Consider the following 15,508-nt stretch of genomic DNA (forward strand, 5'->3'; position numbering starts at 1 on the left):
CACTTCTGCACACCAGTGCACATTTTACATCCACATGCACTGGAGGTCACTTAACTTCATCACTGTAGGCAATAAAACAGCTTGCACAAGCAAACTATGAAGTTTTCTGGGGGAGGTCAGTCTCCAAAGAGGCTCTGCAGTAGTGTGACATCACTAAGCTAACACTATCTCACACACAAACGCATACAACCTAGTGAAACCACAGGCCAAAGTATGACCCGCTGAGCCATAACTTCTGAAGCGACAGCGGTGAGGTGAGTTGTGAATGTGAACCACGCTCCCATGGCGAGGGCGGCATGTGGCGGAGCACAGTATGATGATGGATGTCTGACCCACATGAATGCAGCTACCCAAGCCGGTTTACTCCGTAGGTGTTTAATTAGCTGCTTGCATTGTTTTCCAGAAAGACCAAAATTGTAGCCTGGGGTGCTCGACGGCACCGCTGCCACAAATAGAGCTCCCTTATTGCACGTTTTCATCCTTTTTTCATATTTTCATGATTTTTTTTCCCCTCATCAGCATTTACCGTCTCTCTCTAGACAGCTCCCTGCTCCCACCAGCCTTCCTCCTGATGAGATGTGTGGGGGTGGAGGGTTCACCTGTTGATTCCGATATCACTGACAGGTGGTGGGCTGTGTTCCCTCCCAGTTTCTCACCCTGGTTTTTCCTTTTTGCTGAAACAAGAGTTAAACACAGAAAAGCACAGATTCATCCTGGGGGCTCTCATTGCCTGGTGCAATGAGAAAACTGAGAACGCAATAGAAACTCATCAAAAATAAATGACAAATAGAAACAGCGCTTGTTCTCCAACTGTAAACACAATTATGTCGCGCCGTAACACATTTATCTTCATGGTTAGAGAGGACAAAAGGGCAAAGCAATTTTAATAAAGAACAGGACTGACTTTTGTTTACATTTAAAGGAGATGAAACTGGCTTTGATCGAGAATAATACAGAAGAATCGCTTATTATTATTTCCCTGTTGTATTAATTAGATCCTACAAAAAGGAGTGAATGTTGATTTTCTTGTGTGTGTGTTCAGGCTGTCATTCTTTGAAGAAAAAAAGAAACAAGTTTGGATCAAAGTGCGATTTGCTCGAATTAGCTTGAATGCAACCCACGCTGCTTAATTTTAAACAACGCTGACGTTCGGTGGCATTAATTTTTCAACAGGCCCCTGTTTCGCTTTAGTAACACTGCATCTGTGACTTCAGATTTGTTTCCTTACAGATTTTCTTTCCTTTGCTTCCAAGTGGAACTTCTCAGCTGGTTTGGTGTCATGTGATCGTGAGCAGATTATCGCAATCACAGGACCACCTCCTACTCGTGAAGAGCATGAAATTTTCACAGAAAAGTCATTGAACAAGGTGTCTAAGTGCCCGATTCAACATCTATGTTTACTTTTACTACTTACTTATATATCTTATACTGTATTCTAGAGTTGGGCACATTGCCTTTTTCAGAACTTCAGAAACGCATGCTTTGCTTTGTTTTTTTGCACTTTGAACACAGTAAAAATGGTTTTCTATCTGTATATTTAATGTATATTTTTCCAGGCTGTCTCTGTGAGTATGGTCTGGAGTATGGTCTTTCCTACTGGGTGACTTGTATAACTTGTGACCCTCTATTTTTACACACAGTGCCATCATCAATATTTGATTTTAGGTCCGCTAATAATAAGAGGCCTGCATTACTGTAGTAGATATTAAGACAGGTAGAGAGGTAGTTATTAGCATTAAGACCAAGTGAGACAATTGTAATTTGTACTTTCAGCAATTAAAATCATGTTTTAACAACAGATGTTCATGACTAATTGGGATTTTTTAAGGGCACAGGGGTTAGATGAGGTTTACAGTGTTTAAGTATAGTGACTTTTTTTACATTTACACACAAGTACAGATACATTTTACACTTTGCAGGTACATTTTAAATGTATGCTTCGATGGTTATTACTAATAACCTATGCTAATCTTGCAACAGTGTAAATTAAAACAAAGAAAAATACATAAAAAACCAACCTTTTTATAAATGAACATGTGCTACAAATAAAGCATTGAAAACATGTTAGTAACTTTGCTAGAAATTAAAGTTAAAATTAATTTTTTCTTTTATGTAATTAAAATGATAGAAAACTGCTGCAAATCTTCAGTTACAGTGCATTTTATGGTAATTTACTTGCACATAGCTGCTGCAGAATTTACAGTACATTATATGCTTACTATTACTTATATACGGTAATCTACAGATGGGCACCTTTTTCCTCCTCACGAGATGTAATTACCATGAACACTGCTAATTCATCACTATGGCTCATCTCAAAGCTGCAGACTTCCTGTAAACTCGGGCTGGCATGAGAATCCAGCACTTAAACACTGGCCCGGTGGTTGTTGGTTCTCACTTTGGCATCCGGCTAACATGAACAGATTGACTCTTTTAAGTATGAACTGTAGTTCTTACAATGTAATTTAAATTGGCTAATTTACCATACTCAATTTAAATTGTAATTTAATTTTTTAACTTAATTTGGGATGCAGTGGTTAGCACCGTCACCCCAGATTTAGAAGTTCCTAGTCAGCTGACATAAAAATGATTTAGTCCCTTGGAAGTCTTAATCCGAACAACAAAGTAGGCCATCTTACACCATGATATTATTTCTTAAGATAAATTAAGGCAACATGCAGAGGTAGTGTTTGAAAAATAATCTGGAGTGTGAAAACTTACACCCAAGCAGTGCAGTGTCTGCATCGTTCCAGTAAACAGCAGCGAGTATCTGTGGTCCCTCGCTTGAATCCTTTTGGCGAACACCATAAAATATCTTACATTACATGACACAAGGTTGGCTGCCGCATCTCTGAGGGTGAGAGCGGGGTGAAGGGGGCTACAGTGATCCGATGGATAAGAGGCAGTGATCCCCACTCTATCCCAGGCAGATAATGATGTGTCATGGGGGTCTGGGAGTGGAATCCAGCAGTTCAACATAAAACCACGAGCTGAATTTAAATTGCTGGACAGAACGAAGGTCATTCACGCTGGCTGCTTTCTGCCCCAGACAGAGAGGGGTCGGCTGGGACCGGAGGGGGAGAGAGGATCTTTGAAGACAGAGAAATATAATATAAAAAAGAAGAATCAGATACAGCCTCTGGGAATGGCTGTGTCTTGCTGCCGTGATGTATTTTCCAGTTAAAACAAGGGATCAGAGTCAGACGTGAGATGAGTTTCAGAGCGGGCGTTCACCGTGGTGTGGTGAAATTCTTGATAAAATAGTGAGCTGTAACGTATATTGAACAATGAAAGTGGGGCTATGTGCAAACCTCCATCAATCCTTTTGCTGTCAAGCCTTAAAGACACATCCCTACCGCAAGTATCTCATGTTTCAATAGATTGTTTTTTCTGATTCTACAAGCAGACAAAGAGAATTAAGTCTCCATCGCTGTTGTTTTTGTTTTAGGCATAGCTCTGAAATTAACAGTCATCGTTTAATAATGAAAATCCCTGATCCGGATCACTCCCAAATTCCCAAACAATCGTTCTATAGCCAAAGGCTTTTCTGACCGACAAATTTAATAAAGGATCACTGTAAGTCTTTGAGATTGTTCTAGACAGATAAGCTAACTAATGAATTTCCTTTGCAAATGTAATCAAGTCCAGATACTGTAATCGAAGTCGTGTGTTTTGGGAAAAGAAATCTTTGTTGCCCCTGAACCCTGGAGACTTTGGCCCCATGTAAAAAAAGGCATGATTGAACATTATTTACACTGGTGGCATAACGGCTCACATTTCAATCGTATGAGTTGCATGTTTTTGATCTGAAATAAAAGCAGCGCTATGCAAATGTTTTTTCCTCATTCTGCATTCCCATTTCAAGTTTCTTTAAACAACCTCCTTGATGTTACGGAATACAGAAACACAGGAGTCTCCTGGAGAATGTAACCATCATAATGGTTTATGTTACGGCCACCAGTTTCATTTTATGAGCTTCATTTCTGTGCAATCACGTTCTGTTTGTCATGTTGGCATGAATGTGGATACCTCTAAGATGCCGTTGCCACAGAGTAGAGATTCAAATCAGAGCAGCAGGATATTCAAAATATCTCATTGCTGCAGGTAAACTCGTAAAGAAGTCAGTTTTCAAACCAATGTAAATCTTAATTTAGTGGCTCAAGCTTATGACGTTGTGATCAGAGGTACTGCATCTTTAAAAAAGGAAAAGAAATGCTTCCTTCACTTTTTGTGTACCCATGTAAAAATATGACCTTTAAAAAGAGCTAGATCTCCTTTCAAACTAATGACTAAACTGGGGGAATTTCCTGTTTGTCAAAGGAGTGTGTTTGCAGAGTATGTCTTCTGTTAGCAAGGTATTATGTTACCCAACCCTTAAACTTTAATGTTTGTGGTTCAAATATAAGATAAGATAAGATAAGATAAGATAACTCTTTATTGTCATTGCACAGTCATACATAGTACAGTAATACAATGAAATTGGAAAAACTGTCCTACGTCGGCACTACATATAACACAACACGACACGATATGACACATCACAACGTAACAAACAACACAACACAGTATATTAACTTAGTATAAAAAAGAAGAATAAGTGTATGTGTATTGCACACTGTTATTATTGCACATTAATTATTATTGCACCTTGTTATAAATATAAATATTATTGTTATCGTTTTAAACATTGTTACCTCCCCCTAAAAAGTCCAGGGAGGTATCCAGTCAGGTCAGCTATTTACATTGATCAGGGCTATTGCCCTGTTGTAAAAGCTGTCCTTGAGTCTATTTGTTCGGGACCTCAGCAGCCTGAACCTCCTGCCAGACGGCAGCAGCTTAAACACCCGGTGTCCTGGGTGTGTGCAGTCCCGTAGGATGCTGCGTGCCCTCTTGAGACAGCGAGTGCTGTACAGGTCCTTCAGGGAGGGAAGAGGATGTCCAATGATTTTTTGGGCCATGTTGATGACCCTCTGGAGTGCCTTTCTGTGTGCTGTGGTGCAGCTGGAGAACCACACACCGATGCAATATGTCAGCACACTTTCAATGGAGCAGCGGTAGAAGACGGTCAGCAGCTCCTTCTTCAGGTCCATTTTTCTGAGGATTCTCAGAAAGTGGAGACGCTGTTGGGCCTTCTTTAAGACCGCAGAAGTGTTAGAGCTCCATTGGAGGTCTGTGTCTATGTGCACACCCATATCTTTGCATGGCAGCTGCTACATTCACTTTGCGTAAGATAATTTAATTGAGGTATTTTTAGGATATTACCTACAACATTTGAATCTGGATGGAAACAATTTGCTTGAGATTCAAGTGTTAATTGAGGTTTCTGCATCAAAGGACAATACACACATGCATATACAGTATCCACAGACATAACTTGAATATTGATATATATATATATATATAATTGAATTGAATATATTGAATATGAATTCATTTCCTGAAATACTTTAATGGAATCCTGGATAATACCTGCAACTTGTCTGTGGTGTGAGAAAGAACATAACATTTGCTGACTCCAGCTCAGCCCCCCGTTCTTTTTGTCAGTGCCACCCTTTCCATGGCATACATAATAGCAGGTCTCATTACCATCTTTTAAATCTTCCCTTTTACTCTTTCGATATAATGCAATACTCAGTTTCAACAAGTCTCGACTGACTGTAGTTCCTTTGCTGAATATGAGAAGTGATAAAATGTCTTTTTGCCTGAAGTAATAAGAAATGGCAGAGTCTCGCTTCATAAGAAATTTCTTACTAGTTCACTTAAAAATTTTTAAGGTTGAAGCTTCAGCTGTCACCTGGATATCTCGTTGTATCATTTCAGTTAATAGTACAAATTGTTATGCCTTCCCTGCATACATAAATCGGCCGTCCCCACCTCACACAACTCATCCAATATCTCTAAAATTGTCCCATTGCTTTGTCACCAAGACATTAGCAGTAAGTCTTTGATGTTGTGTAAGCTGGGACAATTATATGTTCCAACATATGTCTAAGACGTCAGCTTTTGGTTCATAGTTTGTCCCTCCCCTCTTTCAGACGACTGCCAGTAGGTCTGTATCAAATGTTTCTAAGATGCTCCTACTCTTTAATAAACTGGTCACAGTCCCCATGTCTTCATACATTCCCATCCAAATCATTAACTATTGGAACCAACGGTTTGCTTATTGCTCAACTCAGTTCATCCGTGACTTCTCTGAATGTCTCTGGGAAAAGGCAAAGGAACACTGTTGCAATAAAAGTCTGGGACCAGAATCAATTCATTAGTACAGTAAAGTGGCCGGAGCTATATTTTACAAACTAAGAAAAGGTGGATTTAGTGCTAACTTGGCCTTTAAAGAGCTTTGAAGATGCAGAATAAATCTTATTGCTTCCTCCTGCAGCTTGTTAGGCCGTTCCCCACAGTCGTCATTCATCGCAGCCGTCTTCACTTGAAGCCGTACAGTTTCTGAGTGCTGACTCAGTCCGCTGAGCAGCATCGATCATCGGAAGCTCAATGAGGCGTAACTTGTTTGAAGATGGTTCTGTAATAGTGTTGCCGTCCAAGGCATGATGGGTCTCTGTACATCTGTATTTGGATTGGCACTGCATTAGCAAACCACCAAAGCCCCACAGTATCCTTCAATTCAAGATGAGAACTGATGGATATTGCAACAGTAATCTCTTTAACCCTTTAAAACCGGCCAGAGCGGACATGCTCCGTTTTGCGTAACTATTTTTAAATCCTGGTAGCACTGCAACCACATGAGCTAGCGCAATAATTTTTTTTGCATATGAAACCGGAGGAGTTGTACTTACATCTTATGCCATCAGCTTGTCCTAGGTCACAGTTTCCTTCCACATATAGTTTTGCAAAAACTGCATAAAAAGCACTTGCAGCAACAAAAACATAATATTCCAGAAACAGGCTTTGCTGATCCGATCAGCTGTTCATAACACTTCCTACGTCCATCAGCACGAACTATCGCATGTCCACCATGACCTGCCCGAAACCGGAAGTGACGTCATTTTCGTGGAAATGTAGTTTTTTCCCATCAAGGCCATCAAGGCCTGGTGTTTTTAAAAGTTATGTTTGACTTTATGACTTTCTGTGTCGTTTCTGGGATGCTTAGGACTCATACTGCACTGCTGGAAATAGTTTATTTTGATGCATATGCTGCTTTTTTGCAAATTTGCAGTATAATATTTATTTTCGTTTTTCCTGCAGTATATAAAAATTGGTGTATTTCAAAAATAAAACTATGAAGACACTCAAAATAAATTTTCTGTGGTGGGAAACTAGTTTGTGCAACTTTTTTGTATTTACAGTTTTGAGGGATAAGCCTCTTAAATTTCTCTAACTAGAAATATATGTTAAAAAAACAAAAACGATTTTCAATTTTTTTATAGTTTATTGCACTTTTTTGCAATTTATGTAATTACTATGCACTTAATGCATGCATATTATTAAAATTTAGGCTGTAATGGTTGTATTGATGTATAGCAACTTGAAATGCTCCCAAAAATGGCTCCACAACATGTAAAAATATAATATAAGCTCTGGCGGACTTGGTTCTATGGTAGGTCTTAAAGGGTTAAAGTCAACAACCAGCCCTTATGCTTTATTCATTGTATTAGTGCGCATTACTAAACATCTCAGCATCTCCAGCTCCAGCAGCAACAGCACTCCACTCTTCCTGCCAGCTGATCCCTGCTGGCTCAATTATTTCCCGAGAACACTGCATTTGATGCATAACTTGCCAGTTTGCTAGAGGCCTTTTGTTTTTGATTGTGTTGGAAATAGCACCAGAGAGCTCCCATAATGAATGCATAAATAAGATCACAGGGACTGTTGTTTGTTTTTTATAAAGACAGCACCTCTTACAGCCCTAACCTTGGCTTTAAAGGCTTTCAGACATAAGTCTTTTCAGTCCGAAGGTGACTTCTGAATCCAGAATACAAAATGCTTGTATGCAGTGTTTATGGAGTTCAACGCTTCACTGTGGTGTAATTTTTCCATTTGTCACAATTTTATCAGCCTGAATGACCAAACCAGGCTGGAACATCTTCCCTGTTTGCAAACCCATTTGTGCCTTTTACTCAAATGGAAATCTGGCCTTCTTTGAACTTTTGCACACTCAAAGAAAAAGTGTGGGTCTCTTAAAACGTGACAGATTCATATTAAAGGTCAAAGATTTCAAACAACCAAAATGGTTCCACAAGGACACAGTGTGATTTTTGGAGATTTTCTTTCTGTATGCCATGGCCCATTTTCTTCTGATTACATATTCTTTCATTTCTTTAACAATGACAATTAATAAGATAGTGTCTCACAGTTTTTACTCTGTTTATCTTTTAAATTCCCAGTAATATAAAACTTGCCTGAGGTAAGTAATCCATCACTGCTCACTTTCCTTTATTATTGCCTTGCTACAATTAATTGTAATATGCAGCTAACTTTCTTCTTAGATATACTAACTGCTAAAAAGCTCCATAATTCTTTTCTTGAGCTCTTCTACAGCTATACTCTATGATTATCACAATAATACAATCTGTATCTGTGCCTTGCTGCACCTCATTTCCCCCTCTGTCTGAAACAAGCTGTTTTTGAACCTCCCAAACTTCTTCTGGTTGGTTGCCCCTCCTAAACTGAAGACTTTAACAGGAGATGGGTGGGACTTCTGGCCTCAAAGCCTGACCAGTTTGCACTCTATGACTTCATACAAATCCAAGACTAGAAAAAAAAACCCTGTGATAAACAGAGTTTAGGGCGGCCTGGGATTTGAATATTAGGTGAAAATTTGATCACAATTAATTTGATCATCCACCACTGGACTAGGACACAGGTGTCGAACTCCATTCCTCGAAAGAAAGAAAGAAAGAAAGAAAGAAAGAAAGAAAGAAAGAAAGAAAGAAAGAAAGAAAGCAGTTGACATCCAGCTGAGTTTTTTAGTGCCTACAGAACTTCTAGTTTGTCTTTGGAGTTCAGTGGTTTGAGCAAACCATTGATTGAAAATGAGTTTGTATGACATCTTACAATCAACACAGTAACCTGGTTAAAATGGTGCAGCTGCTTTGTGAAGTAGAGATGGAGAAGATTGATACTCAGAGTGTCAATTGAGGACAATTTGAGGGAGTCAAAAGCAGAGATTTTTAACAACACCATTAAGTCAGAGTTCAGCCTTGGAAACAAGCCTTTCTCAACACTAACTCAGATAAGGATGGTATGTCTATAAAAAATGATCTCACATCACTGTTTATTCAGTATTTTTAGTTCCTTTTCAAAACCATGTTCCAGACATTCACAAGCTATTACCAAGGTCACTTCATGATGGGAATGCTGTCAACACACTGACAGGATTTTGGTGCTGTTGAAGAGATCCCTGTTGTCTTAATAAAAAGAGAAGTGAAGAGAGAGGCACAAACATTAGAGCAGTGTGATTGACAACAAATTCAGATTTAGTTTTAGCCATAGTCTTTTGACTAAAAAAAATGGCTGTAGTCCTAATTTAGTCATCTAAATTCTCTTAGTTGTAGTCTAGTTTAGTTGACTGAATATCATGAGTATATCGTAGATTAAATCTGAAGTTCATTCAGTTGACTAAAATATAAAGTGTAAAAGTTTGTTGTGTTTTGTCGTTTTTGCCAAACGTCTTATTTTCCTTGAAATCAAATGCGACATATGCCTACATGTCTAATCCTCTCATCCATAAGCATTGATATTTTGTTGCGTTTTCATGAGAAACAACAGCAGATCAAACTGCGTGAGTCTGATTGGATCTCATCTCTCCAGAACATTTTAGTCTCATTTTTATTTGTCGATGAAAGTGTCAGTCCATTTCATCATAGTTTTTGTCCTAGTGCACTAGTTTTTGGTCAATTTCATCTTTTTTTCATCAGAATAAAAAGGTCGTTGACAAAAACTATGACAAAAATTTAGACCACCTCCAACTTGTGATCCAGCATATCGACTGCATTAGCACTTGTGCAGCAATTGTTATTGGTCAGTTTTGTCTATGAACACTGTTTTAAACCACGGTTGTAACAAAGAATCTTGGATCTCACTAACTCACTGAAAGCTCACTAACAGAAGACTGACTGTACTATAGTCTTCTGAAATACACGCAGCCACTTTATTAGGTATTGTCGTCAACAAGTCGCAGTATCTGTGACACTGTCACGTCAATTTGAGCCAAAAAAACCCTCTGAGAAATGTTTCCAGCACATTGTTAAATCTGTGACATGAAGAATTAAAGCAGTTCTGAAACTACTAGCAAGGTGTAACTAATGAATGTGAGTTCGATGTATCTACGTCTGCTTATCCATAACCGCTTTCAAAAGATTTCAAAAGATGTGGTGTTGACCTTCTGTTCAGAAAGTGTTCCACACACCAGATAAATTACTGCAGCTATTGCCAAGAAAGCAAATACCAAGTACTCAGTATATACATTAAAATAAAACTGCCTTCAGTATATCGATTGGAGAAATCATATTTTATATGGCTTCTTAATTTGTTTCCACTTTGGAGGTCTGTGTACTGGGACCATTTTTTGAAGGCAGCCATGTGTTAAACATTCACAAGATGCCCCTGGTATTACTCTAAAATATAATGGGTGGAGCAATACTGTGAGTGATTTCTCCATCAAATTTGATGGAGTTATAACTTATTGCTGCCAGACTGTTATTGATTCTAATTACGAGTTTTGATAGGCAGAAATAAAATTTGTCAGTATTTGCTGGAGTTATTTAATATCTCACTTTGGACGGCTGATAAGAATAAAGGGACTTTGTGTATTTCAAAATTTGTCCAAGTGCCTCTTATCCACAAAGCCCAAGGTTGTTCATTTTGGCCTTGTTAGTGACTAAATTCATAAGTGTTCTGTCAAAGAGAAATGGAACAAAAACAAAGGAGCCTTTCTACAAATGCCCTGCAAGTATTTTCAAGTGGAGCTTTTTCCAAAAAACAAGAGAAAAAGAGAAGAAAACAATATATGGGTGCAGAGCTAGAAAGAACTTTCTTGTAATAAAATCAAACCTTAAACAGGTTCATCTGAATCTTGTAAATTAAACTATACCATCTGTTTTGTCATTATTTTCCCCTATAAATGGATCCTACTTACAACTGTTCACCGCCGAGAGTGTTCACATTTGTATTAATGTGTGATGGATATATCCTTTTTCTTATTATAATAAATCTTAATCACATCTTTCACAGACACAGAGCAGGTCATACAGTCCATGCATGATTGTGCTCATGCACAGGCTTTCACTCTGACATTCTGCCAAGTGTTTCCTTTCTGTGTGTGTGTGCCAGAGTCAATTTGAAGCCACAACACCAAACATTTCCTCAACCTTCTTCTAATCTGATCTTCAAACTGTTGCTCCGCATTAAGCGTCTGCCCTCATCGTTGCTGCATTCCCTTCTAATCCCTCCACATTTGGCTCTCTCACTACAACAACAGGCCCAATCAGCCTCTGGTTTATCCAACGAAGGACTCATTAGCTTTGGGCTTGTTTGAGTGGGCTTCAAACCAAGAGCCCTTACACCGCTTCCAACAGTTTCCAAGCCACAAGGGAGGTGCCTGGTGTTTGCTGACTGCTCTGGTGTTCGTGCTCGTGATCTGTCAGTGGTTCCTGGGTTCTGTTTAGAGTGTGAAAATTTCTGAGGCGCATGTTGGCAAATGCCTGTGGCCTTTTAACCCTGCTCAGTTTGCATGTGAGTATTTATGTTTGTGTTTTTTTTGTTGTTTTTTTAATCTCGGCTAACCCAAAGATGGGCTCTCCAGGACTCATTATCTGAATATTTTCACTGAAAGTACGTAAGCTGCTTCCATTTATATAATTACCACTTTGAAAGCAACACACAGATCCACAAACTTTGTATTTAGCATTCCACACGTCTGGCAAAAAACAGGCACCTGACCTTTTTCAGACAGCCCTGACCCCGAAGCCTCCAACTTCACTGAGGTTCCCCAGTGTGTGTGCGGGAAGGTTCAAAGTATGTGGCTTTGTTCCACTGGGAGTGTGGTCAGATGCCAAATGTGCTAATGTAAGAAAGAAACAAGTCCACCACTCTGCACTCTCGCTTGGCCTCATGATTAAGAAAACACTGCAGGAGATAAATGTCTTATTTGTATGTCACCCTGACACCGTCCCAGCTTTCCGCCACTCGAGCTGCGGTAATGAGTGATAGGATCGAGACTATCAACCCATCAACAGAACCTGCTTTGTTTTCTGCTCTTAGTGTCAGTAGCCTTCTGACTAATTCTTCCCCAGAGCTCCTTGTTCTACCGCTTTTAGAAGACATCTGCATTCACAGAGTTAAGTACAACACCGAATTGAACCGTGCGATGAAAAAGTGGCAGCCCCATCTTCTTTAACCACCAGACCCCTGAAAGCTATCGCGCGAGCACAAAAGAACACTGAAAAAAGTGATATTGTCTCCTTTTAAATATAGCATATTATATTTTGGTATATCTTTTCAATTCAAATGAGTAATTCCTGTCTACATATATAATTCGAGTAACTCCAGAATACATTCCCTGCGTTTTAATCCAATTAATTTTAGTTAATTAAATGTAGCTCAAAATGCTTAAGTATGTTTTTCATAGCCTCCTGCTGGGCCATTTTGCGCATGCGTTAGGACAGGCCACCATTTTGCACGCGGACTGAAGAAGCGGACTCTTTGTGTGCTGCAAGCGGGCTCAAGTTAATCGCACAACTTCATATAAAGGTGGTCTAGCTTCGGTAAGTAAACCTTTTACGGTCGTTTTTAAGACGTGTGCACATGGAGAAAGAAGTCTAAGTAGTTGTACACCTCTGAACTTTGTCATGAATTTGACTTAAGCTAGCTATGTGCTCTATTAGCTACTGCTCTATTAAAAGAGTAATTGTATTGATGCGTTAAAATGTCATATGTTTTTAGCTTAGTTCTTGTGGCACACTTTGTACTAACAAATTATGGAACGAGGCAATTTCTCTGTAGTTAGCTGTAAAGTTCACTGTACAGTCGCCTGCAGTTTTAAGTTGAGAAATCGTCCCTCCCGCCACAACATTGGCATTAAGGAATAGTCGGGCGGGGGAGGGGGCTTCTGAACGCACCTGCACAGTCAGGGGTGCAGTAGGAAATAAGTAGGATTGGCGTTGCACAACGTCTTTTGTGCAGAAAAAAATAATGGTTGTAAACTGTGGAGGAGAATAACTCAGTGGTTGCCAAAAATGTGAGATCAAAAGGCACTGAGAGTGATGTTTGTCAGAACTGAAATTAACTCAGAAAAGAAGTTGCTTCACTTGATAGAGCTGTTGAGTGCAAGACCTGTCAGCGGTCTGGTTTAGCATTTAAAGCCTCGCTACGTGCTTCCAAACCGCTGCATTTAATCTCAGAGAAAACTAACACAGAGAAGTAAAGCAAGTGTGTAAGTTCATCTCTTTATGTTTGCATAGTATTTCCATGTTGAGCTTAACAACCGATGTATGGAGCCACAGCTGGACTGGCTGTCGGAGTTTTGTATTGAGGGGGAAAGGAAGCGATTTGTTTTATACTTCAGCTAGAATGAAAAAAGACACAAAGCTGGAGTTATTCGGTGTCTTCATGCTGAACAGCTAAAACTTCTTCCCTCATTCTCCCCCCTCCCTCTCCTGTTGCTACTTCAATCATGAAACTGATCGATTATCAGCTGATCGGCTTTTCTGTCGCTAGTCTCTCTCATTTGTTAGTCACCCAGTTTGCGCTAGAAAGAGGAAAACGGCAGATAAACAACAGCAGCACGTTTAAGCTTGATAAGCTGTTGCTAGAATTTTTTTAATATTACTTCTAGTATCCGCTTATGTTTTCTGGAGCCACAGCCGTAATAGCTGCTGGTCATGATAGTTTGGATATGTGGTGAGAAGGAAACATGAAGGTGAAACCAGGAGAAGTTTTTACTGAATCATTAGAGCTGAACAGGTAATGAAGAAACAGGTTTACATTTTAGGTCACATGAATGAGTTGAAGGGAAGTTATGAACTGTTTATGAGAGACAAATAACACCAGGATCCTTTTTTAGGTAGCTGACATCTGGTAACTGTGCAGGGGCGGATCTAGCAAAGTTTTGCCAGGGGGCCAGGTAGGGCATTAACAGGGAAAGGGAGACACAAAGACATAATTTTCTTTCTTATTCTCATTTAAAATGTCTAGCTTTTAATAAATAATTATTCTAAATCTTACTACCAAAGTGGTGATCTGGTTAAATGTATAGAGATCCATTATTGTATGTAGTAAATATTAAGTCTAATATATGCCCTAGTAATAGTAGTACATATAGCACTTTTTCCTTTGGGAAGGTACGCTGTCTGCGCTGTCTGCAACTGTATTGAAGAAAAATGTTGAATCAAATTATTATAGAAAAATAATTGATTTCTGTGCATTAAAGTAGATTACGTCAATTAAGCATTATCAGGCGAAGGGTGCGGGGTGGTTTCCTAATATTTTTGCTGGGAGTTGGCAGTCCTATTAGTTAGTTTAATATTTCTATGTACTGTTTAGAATACCTGAATAAGGAGGATGGTGTAAGTTTTTTAGGTTGATCAGTATTGCTGAAGTATAAAATATTTTGGGTGCAGTGTATTTTTTGCATACAGGTATAACAGAATAGCTTTAATGTTTTGTTTTTAAAACTGAGTATGAACTTATACAAAATGCAGCAAAATATTTATAAAAACAGTTTTATTTATTATAAAATACACTATATCGGATTCACATCGGCATCGGCAGATAATCAAATTTATGATATCGGTATCGGACATAAAAAAGTGGTATCGTGCCATCTGTAGTTTGCACAGAGGCACAAGTAAGATTTGTTTTGTTACAAGGGAGTATCATGAAGTAATGCACTAATGGCTTGGAAACGGTAATTGTTTGTCTTTCTAAAGTTTATTTTTTTTTATTTGTCTTCCTTTTCTGGCAGATTTTCTTCCCCTTATGTGTTACTGTTTATTCAAGAAGATGGTGTTATTTTGGTAAGTACATGCAAATTCCTTACATATTTATCACAACAGTATTTGTCACAGTATTGCAGGGACAAGTTTATCTATCTCATCTTAAGGGTTCTTGTGATTATTAATATTGATATTAATTAATATCAATTAATATATATGATTAAATTTCTTTTATCCAGGACAAAAGAAAAAAAAAACTTGCAAAAGTGAAATGAAAAACAGGAATTTAGTTCTTGTGAGTTAAGAGGATGCAGAGCATAGGGTTAGATGGAGGTGGATCATTCACTGTGGTGATCCCTGAAGGAAACAGCCAAGAGAAAAAGGATCAGATTGCAAAAAAAAATGTGGTTTGTTTGCATACATAAGTCTTTACGGTACCCACAGGACTCCTGAAGTATAAGTACTCTGAAGTTTGCAGAGCAATTTCAGGGATGTTTGGGGCTTACATGGCAAGCATGTTTTTAGTTGCACATCTAAATTTTCTCTGCTCTCTGTTGCTGATGGCAGAGTTCTGCCCCGCTGACCTCACAGGTGAGACACTCCCACCAGTGGACAAA

The sequence above is a fragment of the Diplotaxodon limnothrissa genome, linkage group LG16, assembly GCF_057381915.1.
Source record: "Diplotaxodon limnothrissa isolate DT_005_m linkage group LG16, D_limnothrissa_male_GT1.1, whole genome shotgun sequence".
Taxonomy (NCBI): Eukaryota; Metazoa; Chordata; class Actinopteri; order Cichliformes; family Cichlidae; genus Diplotaxodon; species Diplotaxodon limnothrissa.